Source organism: Periophthalmus magnuspinnatus, chromosome 4 (genome assembly GCF_009829125.3).
Source record: "Periophthalmus magnuspinnatus isolate fPerMag1 chromosome 4, fPerMag1.2.pri, whole genome shotgun sequence".
Classification (NCBI taxonomy): Eukaryota; Metazoa; Chordata; class Actinopteri; order Gobiiformes; family Gobiidae; genus Periophthalmus; species Periophthalmus magnuspinnatus.
In genome coordinates this window covers 32229485-32240717 of record NC_047129.1, presented here as the reverse complement: position 1 = coordinate 32240717, position 11233 = coordinate 32229485, and positions in this window count along the sequence as shown.

Genomic DNA, 11233 nt, shown 5'->3' with positions numbered 1-11233 from the left:
AACACGACTCCAGGTCTGTTTTTTGAGGACGTACACGACTTTAAAGCTAAAAAGAGTCAGTTTGTGTAATACAGCACCTTTAAACGTCACAATGCAGATTTATTGATGTGTTTTATGGTTAATATTTATGTAATTACTGGGTCTATCCACATGAAACAAAAACTACAGCAAAGTTCAACGTCTAAATCAGCAAAAAATTACTTGTTTTTTAATTCCAAGTTTAATCGTTCTCAGTTAAAGCCACATCCAGTCACTTTTCTACGTTTCATAACCAGTGCATTGTCCTATAGAGTTACACGGGACACGCAGAAAACACACGTGTACGATACTTTACGGAGATGTGCGTCTGGTCAGCGGTGAGTCTCCCCGAGGTCAGATGGGCGTGATTGACAGGTGGGTCAGCCAATCAGAGACGAGCGTGGTCCGGCTGTGTGTTGAAACAAACATGGCCGCCGACGAGGGAGAAGGAAAAGGGGGAAAATGCGACGAGGGACTGATCTCGCTCTGCAGAAAACACAGAAATGGAATTATAAAAAGGTCCGTGGGATCTGGAAGTATATGGAATTTTAACGATAATGCATCCGACTGAGAAATACACAACTTTATTATAATATTAAGTAGATTCAGGACGTCTTTGTATAAAACACGTGTTCATTTGTGTAAAGATCTACTGCGTTTGAGCTGCTGGGTAACATGTAGTCACTGCATACATGTTTCAGTACTACTTATACAGTATAGAAATTATGTTAAAAAAAAATATATATATAATAATAATTATAATATAATCAAATACAGAAAATAATAATATAAAAAAATAAAATAATAATAATATGCATTTTATTTATTTCAATACTATAGAAATTATGGTTAAAAAAATAAAATATAATCTAACACAGAAAATAATATAAAAAAATAAAAAATAAAATAATAATAATATGCATTTTATTTATTTCAGTACTATAGAAATTATGCTTAAAATTTTTTTTTTCTAATACAGAAAATAATAATATAAAAAGATAAAAATAAAATAATATGTATTTTATTTTTTTCAGTACTATAGAAATTATGCTTAAAAAAATAAAATATAATCTAATACAGAACATAATAATATAAAAAAATAAAAATAATAATACTATGCATTTTATTTATTTCAGTACTATAGAAATTATGCTTAAAAAATATAAATATTCTAATACAGAAAATAATATGAAAATAATGAAAACAAAATTTTAAAAAAGGAAAAAATAATTAATAATAATAGTATAATATGAACGAAAAAAATATGTATTTTATTTATATTTATTTTGAGCAGATTAATGAACAGAACAAGTCAGTTTACACGTATTTAATTTCACATATTTTTCTAATTTAAACTAAAACAGGAGCCATAAGAAAAGAGTTTATTTAATCCTGATCTGTATTTATATCACACCTTTGAAAACGCTGAGTTTACAAAGTGCGTCACAAAAAAAAAAAAAAAAAAACACACAGTGAGAAGAAAAAATACAAAATACAAAACACAGAAAGACTAAGAAAAGAAGCAGATATAAAAAGGCCTGACAAGGTTTGAAGAAGTGACTTAAACGTGACTGTGACGGAGTGAGGCGCGTCTCCTCAGGCAGGTCACAAAGAGGAGGTGTCCAGAGGGAGGAGGTGTCCAGAGGGAGGAGGTGTCCAGAGGGAGGAGGTGTCCAGAGGGAGGAGGAGTCCAGAGGGAGGACGTGTCCAGAGGGAAGAGGAGTCCAGAGGGAGAAGGTGTCCGGACGGAGGAGGTGTCCAGAGGGAGAACGTGTCCAGAGGGAAGAGGAGTCCAGAGGGAGAAGGTGTCCGGACGGAGGAGGTGTCCAGAGGGAGAACGTGTCCAGAAGGAGGAGGAGGTGTCCAGAAGGAGGAGGACGTGTCCAGAGGGAGGGCGTGTCCAGAGGAAGGACGTGTCCAGAGGGAGGAGGAGTCCAGAGGGAGGAGGTGTCCACACAGAGGAGGTGTCCACACAGAGGAGGTGTCCAGACGGAGGAGGTGTCCAGACGGAGGAGGAGTCCAGAGGGAGGAGGTGTCCAGAGGGAGGACGTGTCCAGAGAGAGGAGGTGTCCAGAGGGAGGAGGAGTCCAGAGGGAGGAGGTGTCCAGAGGGAGAAGGTGTCCAGACGGAGGAGGAGTCCAGAGGGAGGAGGTGTCCAGACGGAGGAGGTGTCCAGATGGAGGAGGTGTCCAGACGGAGGAGGTGTCCAGAGGGAGAAGGTGTCCGGACGGAGGAGGTGTCCAGAGGGAGGACGTGTCCAGAGGGAGGACGTGTCCAGAGGGAGGAGGTGTCCAGAGGGAGGAGGTGTCCAGAGGGAGGACGTGTCCAGAGGGAGGACGTGTCCAGAGGGAGGACGTGTCCAGAGGGAGGACGTGTCCAGAGGGAGGAGGTGTCCAGAGGGAGGACGTGTCCAGAGGGAGGAGGTGTCCAGAGGGAGGAGGTGTCCAGGAGGAGGAGGTGTCCAGAGGGAGGAGCTTTAAAAGTGATCAGTAAAATCTTAACATCCGTTCTATGTGTAAATTGTTTTAGTAGATTCACAATAATAATAATAATAATAATAAATAATAATAATAAATAAATAAAACTAATTTAATAAATAATTTTTCCTATTTATTGAAAGCATTCTATGATGTGGTGGCAAAAATACAAAAATATTAAGTAAAAATGAATAATTAAAGGTAAAACTTGATAGATTTGACATTAATAGTGTCTGTGTTTGGATGTGATCAATTTAATGAGAAAATGGGACTAAAGACGAAACTAAACCAGGACTAGACCAGGACTAGACCAGGACTAGACCAGGACTAGACCAGGACTAGACCAGGACTAAACCAGGACTAAACCAGGACTAAACCAGGACTAAACCAGGACTAGACCAGGACTAAACCAGGACTAAACCAGGACTAAACCAGGACTAAACCAGGACTAAACCAGGACTAAATGCGTCTGTGAAGTTCAGTCTGGTCTTTTTTCAGATCACGGGGCCAGAGGATTTTCTTGGGTCCAGTCACTGATACAAATGATCAGGTTCAGCATTTGTGGATTTACCTTTTGGATTTTACATGACAAAGTGAATGTGATCAACGCAGAAATGTGACGTCATCAACGCAGAAATGTGATGTCATCAACGCAGAAATGTGATGTCATCAACGCAGAAATGTGATGTCATCAACGCAGAAATGTGATGTCATCAACGTAGAAATGTGATGTCATCAATGCAGAGATGTGATGTCATCCCTCCGTCTGTGCGAATGACATCATCACGTCCATATAAAGGTCTGGACTGTACGGAAAAAACAGCATCGCTCAAACGCTTAAGTGATCTGAGTTTAGCTTTTTGTTCGTACGAGGCAGCACGAAAACAAAGTGTGAAAAAAGGAGAAGAAAAGATGGAGGGAGAAAGAGGGAGGGAGAGAGTAGAGACTGAAAGAGAAGACGGAGTAATGAGGAGAGAAGAGAGAAAAGTGAGGAAAGAGGAACGAGAGAAGGAGGAGAGAGAAGGAAAGGGCAGAGAGAAAGAGAGAAGAGAGAGAAGGGGCAGTGAGAAGAGAGAAAGAGAGAGAGGGAGAAAGTAGAGAGACTGAAAGAAGAGAGAGTAAAAAGGAGAAAAGAGAAAAGTGAGGAAAGAGGAACGAGAGAGGGAGGAGAGAGAGAAGGAAAGGGCAGAGAGAAAGAAGGGGCAGTGAAAAGAGAGAAAGAGAGAGAGGGAGAGAGTCGACAGACTTAAAGAGGAGAGAGAGTAACAAGGAGAGAAGAGAGCAAAGTGAGGAAAATAGGAACGAGAGAGGGAGGAGAGAGAGGGAAAAAGCAGAGAGAGACAGGAGAGAGAAGGCAGAATGAAAAGAGAGTGAGAGAAAGAGGGGGGAGGAGAGAGAGAGGGGCCAGTGGGGCGCTGTAAACAGACTGGTGCTGAATTCCAAATATGTGGGAAACTGCAACCACTGGACTTCTAGATCATGCCCTCCTCCTCCTCCCTCTCCTCCTCCTCCCCCTCTCCTTCTCTACACCTGACCCCCTCCCCCGCTCCATCTCCCCCCCTCCCTCCCTCCACGGGGCTGTGACAGGGCGCAGTGGGCGGGGTCAAAACACCACACAACAGGAAGTAACATGGAACGTAAACAAACGCAGCAAGACACAAGAGCTGTGTTTGTGGAGATACAAAGAAAGGAGGGAGAGAGGGATGGAGGAGAGGAAGGGAGGGGAGGAAGGGGAGGAAGGGGAGGAAGGGGAGGAGGAGAGGAAGAGAGGAAGGTGGAGGAGGAGAGGAGGAAGGGAAGAGGAGGGAGGAGAGGAGAAGGATGAGGAGAGAAGGCAGGGAGGGAGGAGGAGAGGAAGGGGAGGAGGGAGGGAGCAAGAGAAGGATGTGGGAGGAGGAAAAGAGGAGAGAGAAAGAGGGAGGAAAGAGGGAAGAGGAAAGGAGGAGAGGAAAAAGGTAAGAGGAAAGAAGGAAGGGAGAGAAAGAGAATAGAGGAAGGGGAGGAAAGAAGAGGAAGGGCGGGATAGAGGGAGAAAGAAGATGAAGGGAGAGGAGAAGGAGAGAGAGAGGGAGGAAAGGAGAGGAAGAAAGCAGGAGAAGAAGGGGAGAGGAGAGGAAGGGGGAAAGACAGGAGAAGAAGGGGAGAGGTGAAAAGGAGAGGAGAGGAGAGAGACAGAGGGAGGACAGGAGAGGAAGAGGGAGAAAGCAGGGGAAGAATGGGAGGGGAGAGGAGGGGAAGAGAAGGAGCAGGAGGTTAGAGATAGAGGAAGAGAGGAGGAGGAGAGGAGAAGACAGGGAGGAGAGGAAAGAGGATGCATTCTGTACAACATCACTTCTGTGTCGACAAGAATTCCAGGGGCTGCGCCGTGGAGCTGCTGCCTCTGACCGGATCACTCTTATCACTCTCATCCCTGTTTTCACTCTCATCCCTGTTTTCACTCTCATCCCTGTTTTCACTCTCATCCCTGTTTTCACTCTTATCCCTATAACGTGTTGGGACAAGAGGAGCTTCTTCTTCAGCCACTTCTGTTCTGTAAATGTGACAGAAGAAATGACAAAAACCACGACAGAATCATTAAACACAGACTTTATCTCCTCCTCTAACTTAAATATGGGTTATGTTAAAGCTGCATTACGAAACTTTTCCTAGTGAAGGGTCCGCTACCGACTCGTCTTCGCCTTTAATGTTCCACAGTGTAGCTTTAAACGATCAATCTTGCGTACGTACGATTGGAAGTATTTTATTGCTCAAAAAAAAAAAAAAATCATGCATTCTCACTGTGAGCGCGATCGCCTCTACTCGGATCTGACCTGTAACTTGGTCTACTGGAACACTCCAGGCAAAAAGCAGAGCAAAGCACGGAGATAGAAGATTCAGTTTTGACTTGTTAATTGCTATGGCAACGATAGTAATGTTTCTACAGTTTATTTTACCTCAGCGAAATCCTGCATTTAAGACATTGTGTATAAAATATATGGAAAATATATTTAAAAAAAGATGATATACAATCTGTCCACGAAAAGAAAAAAGCAAAGAAAGCGTCTTGCTCAATGATTGACAGGTGGATTAGCCAATCAGGGACAAGCGTGGTCCGTCCATATCGGGAATAATAAAGGAAAAATATCACATGGGGCTGAAAAACATGGTGAGAGAGAAGCTTAAAGTCTGTTAATCTGAGGTGAGAAAAGTGATTTTATTTGTAAATGATGAGTGACCAATGAGCTCCTTTGCTGCACGTGCGTCGCTGAAATAAACTAATCTGATTGGGCGATCACGTTTGACCAGGTTTGAGACACAACAGAGGACGTGACTGAGAGAGACCAGTCAGTTTATACTCACACCTGCTCCCGTTTTAATGTTTTAAATGGACTTTTGCACTTGTTTTGTTTTTGTTCTTTTTCTGTATTTTGAACAAGACGCCCATGAAAAAGAGTCCGAGTGTTTTCATTGGGTCTCCCTGTATAAACAAAGATAAATAATACATCTAAAATAAACTAGCAACCTGTGGATAACTGGACAAGCACTGGGCAGAAAACCATGTAGCACACGTGTGTCAAAGTCAAGGCCCATGGGCGAAATGTGGCCCTGCAAATCATTTTATGTGGCCCTCGACAGGGTAAATTACACAGCCATATTTTTACATCCAGGAAAATGCATATACAATATTTCTTCAATAAGTAATAAACACAGAAAGTTAACTAATAAGTTAAAAAAAGTAGTTATTTTACATCTGGCCCTTTGAGAGCAGCCATTTTTCTGACGTGGCCCTCGGTGAAAAAGTGTTAAAAATAAAATTTCTTAGCAACAGGACGATGTGTAAAACTGGTCGACAAATGTATTTACTATGAACACGCCCCTTTACGTCGACAGGACTAATAAAGCACATTTAATATTCCGTGTGTGGCGTTTGCTCTGCCGTCTTCTGTTTTATCGTATCCAAGTAAAGAGTGATTACACGCAAAGGTGAAGACGAGAAAATATAACCGCTGTGTGTCAGGAAATATCCCGTAATGGGGCTTTAAGTGCACGTGACAGGTTAGATGCCAATTTCACTTAAACATGTTTATTTTGGTGAAGTTTATAATATTACTTCCTGGTTGGACACAGGCAGCACATGAGACGTATGTAAGGGATAATTAATAACTGTTACCTAGCAACTGTAGTGTAAACAAAGCCCAAAATTAGTATAAAGTACACAATAGTTATGATTAGACTGATAAAAACGATAACACCTTTATTTTAGTTAAATGAAGGTGTAAACTGTCAGAAAAACACCTTTGTTGTGCGTAAATAGGCTCCGTGCACAACATGTTAGCTAGCTCACTGTGTCTCAAAGCTAACAGTCACTCATATTAAAATCGGAAAATATAAAATAAACAACCTATTAAAAGTAATTAAAATAAAGACTATACAAATGTTTTTATATGCGGAATACTTTAGTTTGTTGTGTTGTTTTAATACTTATTACCATTAGCGTTAGCATTGAGACACAAACATGTCTCTTTCTCTGGTGAAATATTCATTTTATTTGTGTAGATTTTAACATTTGACAGTGACATCCCTCCGCACGCCCCTGTCCACTGTCTGACCCTGACCCCATGACCTCTGACCCCTAACCCACCTGCAGCGCCGCGTCCGCTGTCTGACCCTTAAATATTTATTAATTTTATCGTGACTCAACAAAAAACTTGAGCTAAAACTGGACAGGAAGTAGTGACGCTAACAGTGCGGTTGCCGGGCGCTAACGTGAGTCTATTGTCTTTGATTTTTCACTGGAAATTTCCGTGTTGATGACAAAGGTATGACAGAACTATTCCGCTTCAGAACTCAGCGCTACTTCCGGTATTTCTGCACTTTTCTTCTCGACCTTTTCCCACAAACAGCCACGCAACCGATGTAAAACTACGATAAACATTTACCGCAGATACTTTACGATCCACCCGACCCACGTATTTATTAGAAAAACATGAAAACCTGTCATTTTAAAATAATCCCGGACTCTGAGCAGATGAGCGGCAGAGGCTTTTATTCAGAGGAGAGACTTAAAAACAGTGGTATCTGCATCAAAGCGCCGCTGTGTAAAGAATGGCTCCCCGCTGAGCTGATCACAGTTACACCGGAGCAGAGTCTGTGGACATATACATGCATTATTACCATGAAACAGAACACATACAGCGAGGCTAAGCTATGGGGGGGGGGCTTATGATTTTAAAGTGTATAGGAACAGAGAAATCTACCTCTCTCTGCTGTCATTTAAAAGGACAATATTACTGTTTTCTGATCTGTGTTTTAATGTTTCGTCATCAAAAACTGACCTGGAGTTGTGTTTTGTTTCATTCACGCACGTTTAACACACAAACCCTGCATATTTAAGCCGAGTTCTTCTCTCAAACTGAAAACACTCCGTTTGACCTTGTGATGTCATCATGTGGCCATACAGGAAGTGCTCCGCTGTGTTTTTAAACGCAATACAACTTCACGAGAATCCTTCAAAACACAAGTCCAGGTCTGTTTTTGAGGAGGGAACAGCATTATAACGTGACTTAAAGTTCATGTTATAAGAGTTAAGTTTGCATAATATACGACATTTAATAATCACAAGTCAGTGCAGAGCTGTGGGCGGAGATAGGGGGTAGGTGAAAACAGATTTTATTTTTGAGCACTCAAGCTTTCCAATGCAGGACAATACAGGATTACTCAAACATGCATAAATCCATCAACATACAGTACTATCGGTGGAACGAGATTCTTCAAGGGCTGCAGCTGAATAAAGACATTTTTGTTGGGCTAAACGAGTGGTTCTCAAATAGTGGGGGGGCGCGGTGAGATGCCGGGGGGGAGGGGCATATGGCTCCACGTATGACACTGTAGTACTGTAGATACTGTAGACAGCGCGTACGCAGCAAAGAGCAGGAGAGAGCGAACAGGTCATGACACAGGACAGTGAACAAGAGACACTTTTGCTAAAGAGACACTATGGAAAACATTTTAAAAGGGATGAAAAGAAAGGCGGAGATAGACGGAGGTAATGAGACGCACGAAAGTCACACAAAAAGTAAGACGAGGAAGTCTGATGAAGAGTATGGAGCACTGGGCTTCACCGTGACTCCGGTGGGACACGAGGACAGACCGGTGACAGTATGAAGACAAATAAGTTAAGGCGCCTCATTACACCTCAGTCACGCTGATAAGACGCTGGAGTTTTTTCAGCGTAAACGTGTCAAATATTAACAACAATCATCCGCTTTGTGAATGTCACTTAAACCAGCGAGCACTGAGCATCATATAAGGTGGCGTACCAAATTGCTTGTTTTAATTTGATATTTATTTAATTTGAATGTATTATTTTGATATTTATTTCATTTAAATTTATTCATTTGATGTTTATTTAATTTTAATTGGGGGGGGGGGGGGGGGGCATGATAGAAAATAACTGAGAAGCACTGGGTTAAAGACAAGTGCTGCTGAGCCATTGGTCGACTAAAAAAGGGGCGTGGCAAAAACGCTCAAAACTATGGAGCTCAACAGTGAACGGGAACTGATATTCCCATTCATTTTTCCCAAAGAAACTCTGCATTATGGATATTAATTAGCACATAGCTGGTTAGCACGTCGCTCGTTAGCCTCCACGCTGCCTTTGAACTCTTAATATTTAAATTTTTTCGAAAACTATGGGAAAAATTAATGGAAAATTTACTTCTTCAACCTGAGCGAGTGGTTACTGTTGAGTTCTGTGACGTATCTCTATGTATCTGACCCAAACTGCACTCACAAGGTGACACCTGCAGAGGGAGTTTATGCAAAAAACACTATTTATGCAGAAAAGTGTACTGTATTTTCCGGAGTATAAGTCGCACCAGACAAAAAAATGCATAATAATGAAGACAAACACATTTCACATATAAGTCACATCTGAATATAAGTCACACCGCTGGCCAAAATATGAAAAAAGTGCGTCTTAAAGTCCGTAAAATACAGTATTATTATTATTATTATTATTATTATATGATCATTATTATCGTATTTTCCGTGTAAGTCACACTGTAGCATAAGTCGCACCAGCCAAATGCTGCAAAATAATAAAAGAAAAAAAACTTGCATCTTGCATCTGAGTATAAGCCGCACCCCCGGCCAAACTATGAAAAAAGTGCGACTTTAATCCTGAAAATACGGTACTAGGAAAGAACGCCTTTATATAAACACAGATTAAACTTGTGAATCATGAGTTTAATCTGACTTTTTACATATAAATACCAAAAAATACCAAATCTTCAGCTCACTCAGTCACTCCTCTTTTCTGCTGTCGTCCCAGATAAATCCTTATAATCTAAAAAAAAAAAAACACAGTCCACTAATGCACATTTTGATTGGCTAAAACTCCGTCAACCAATTCATGGACTCCAGACTAACGCAAACCCGCCCTAGCTGGTTTGAGAGAGCCGTAGCATCCCACACTCCCGCCGCTCCTCGCTCCTCTGCACAACGACAGGGGCCATGACAGGGACCGTGACAGGGGCAGTGACAGGGACAACACCCAAACAAACTACGACTGATCACTGAAGCCGAGGCCGCACCTGACGCTCCGATGGCTCCGCGGGCCGCTGTACACGCCCCGGGACGACGAGGGACGCCGCCGCCTGCCAATCACGGCCGAGGATGTCCACGCTCCACTGGCGCCGCGCGCTAGCTTAACCTGCGCTCACAAGCTAGCCACCCTGCTAACACTGTACACGCGTGAGGAAGGGGGACGGGTGAGAGGGGGGGGCTAAGAGGGGCAGGTGTCATGGGGCGACACCGCTCCGCTGTTGCATGCTGGGACACATGTGAGACAGGGTGGATGCGGGTGGATGCTTGGATGATGTCATAATTCAGAGATATACAACCAGGAAGGCCAAAAGGTGGAACGGGGGAAGAGAATGTGATGCTACGCTACGATAAACACAAGAAAGAAAAGAAATACAAGGGCCACGGCTTAAATCAGACATACTGAGCTTGTGTCTGCGCTAAAGTTATAATCTGCGACACCCGTGGATCATTACGTTGTAGTTTGGACATTTTAAATCGCAATATTAATCTAAAACGACTTAATAAAAGAAGCAAATCCGCTGTAATAATGTTATATATTTCATTAAATGGCCAGTACTTAATTTTTCCCATGTATTTGCGCTAAATTTGTCTTGTCCCAGTACAAATTTTGCATAAGCAGCAAAAATCAGTAAGTGCGAGGTTAGTGTACTAGTTGCTGCTGGGAAAACTCTGCTCTGGCTTCTGAAAGTTGTGAAAAAAACGCTTGCAAACTCATCTTGGTGAATAATTAGGATGTTCAGAATGGGTAAGGTAAGTGGGGGATAACTATGGACCAAATTGCAAACTGTTTAAAATGAACTAGTTGTGTTTTTTTTTTTTTACGTTTGAAGATGGTAAAAAATGAGGTAAGAGCGCCTTTAATTGATTGGATGAGGTGCTGGAATGAGACGTTTTAATAAAAGCTTACGTGGCAACACATTTTAATCAAGAACACCCAAAGATTCAAGTGCGTTTTTGTTGTATATGTGCAGGTTTTGAGAGCAAAGCCTAAAAACTGAAATTTTTAGCCTGCAAATTAAAAAATAAAGGTTCAGAACAGAGCACACATTCAACTAAAACGCCAAATCACTATCTGCGGTGAAGGCGTAGTCAGGATGGTGGCTAAAACTCTCACCTCACAGCAAGAAGGTTCTGGGTTCGACTCCCCTGGC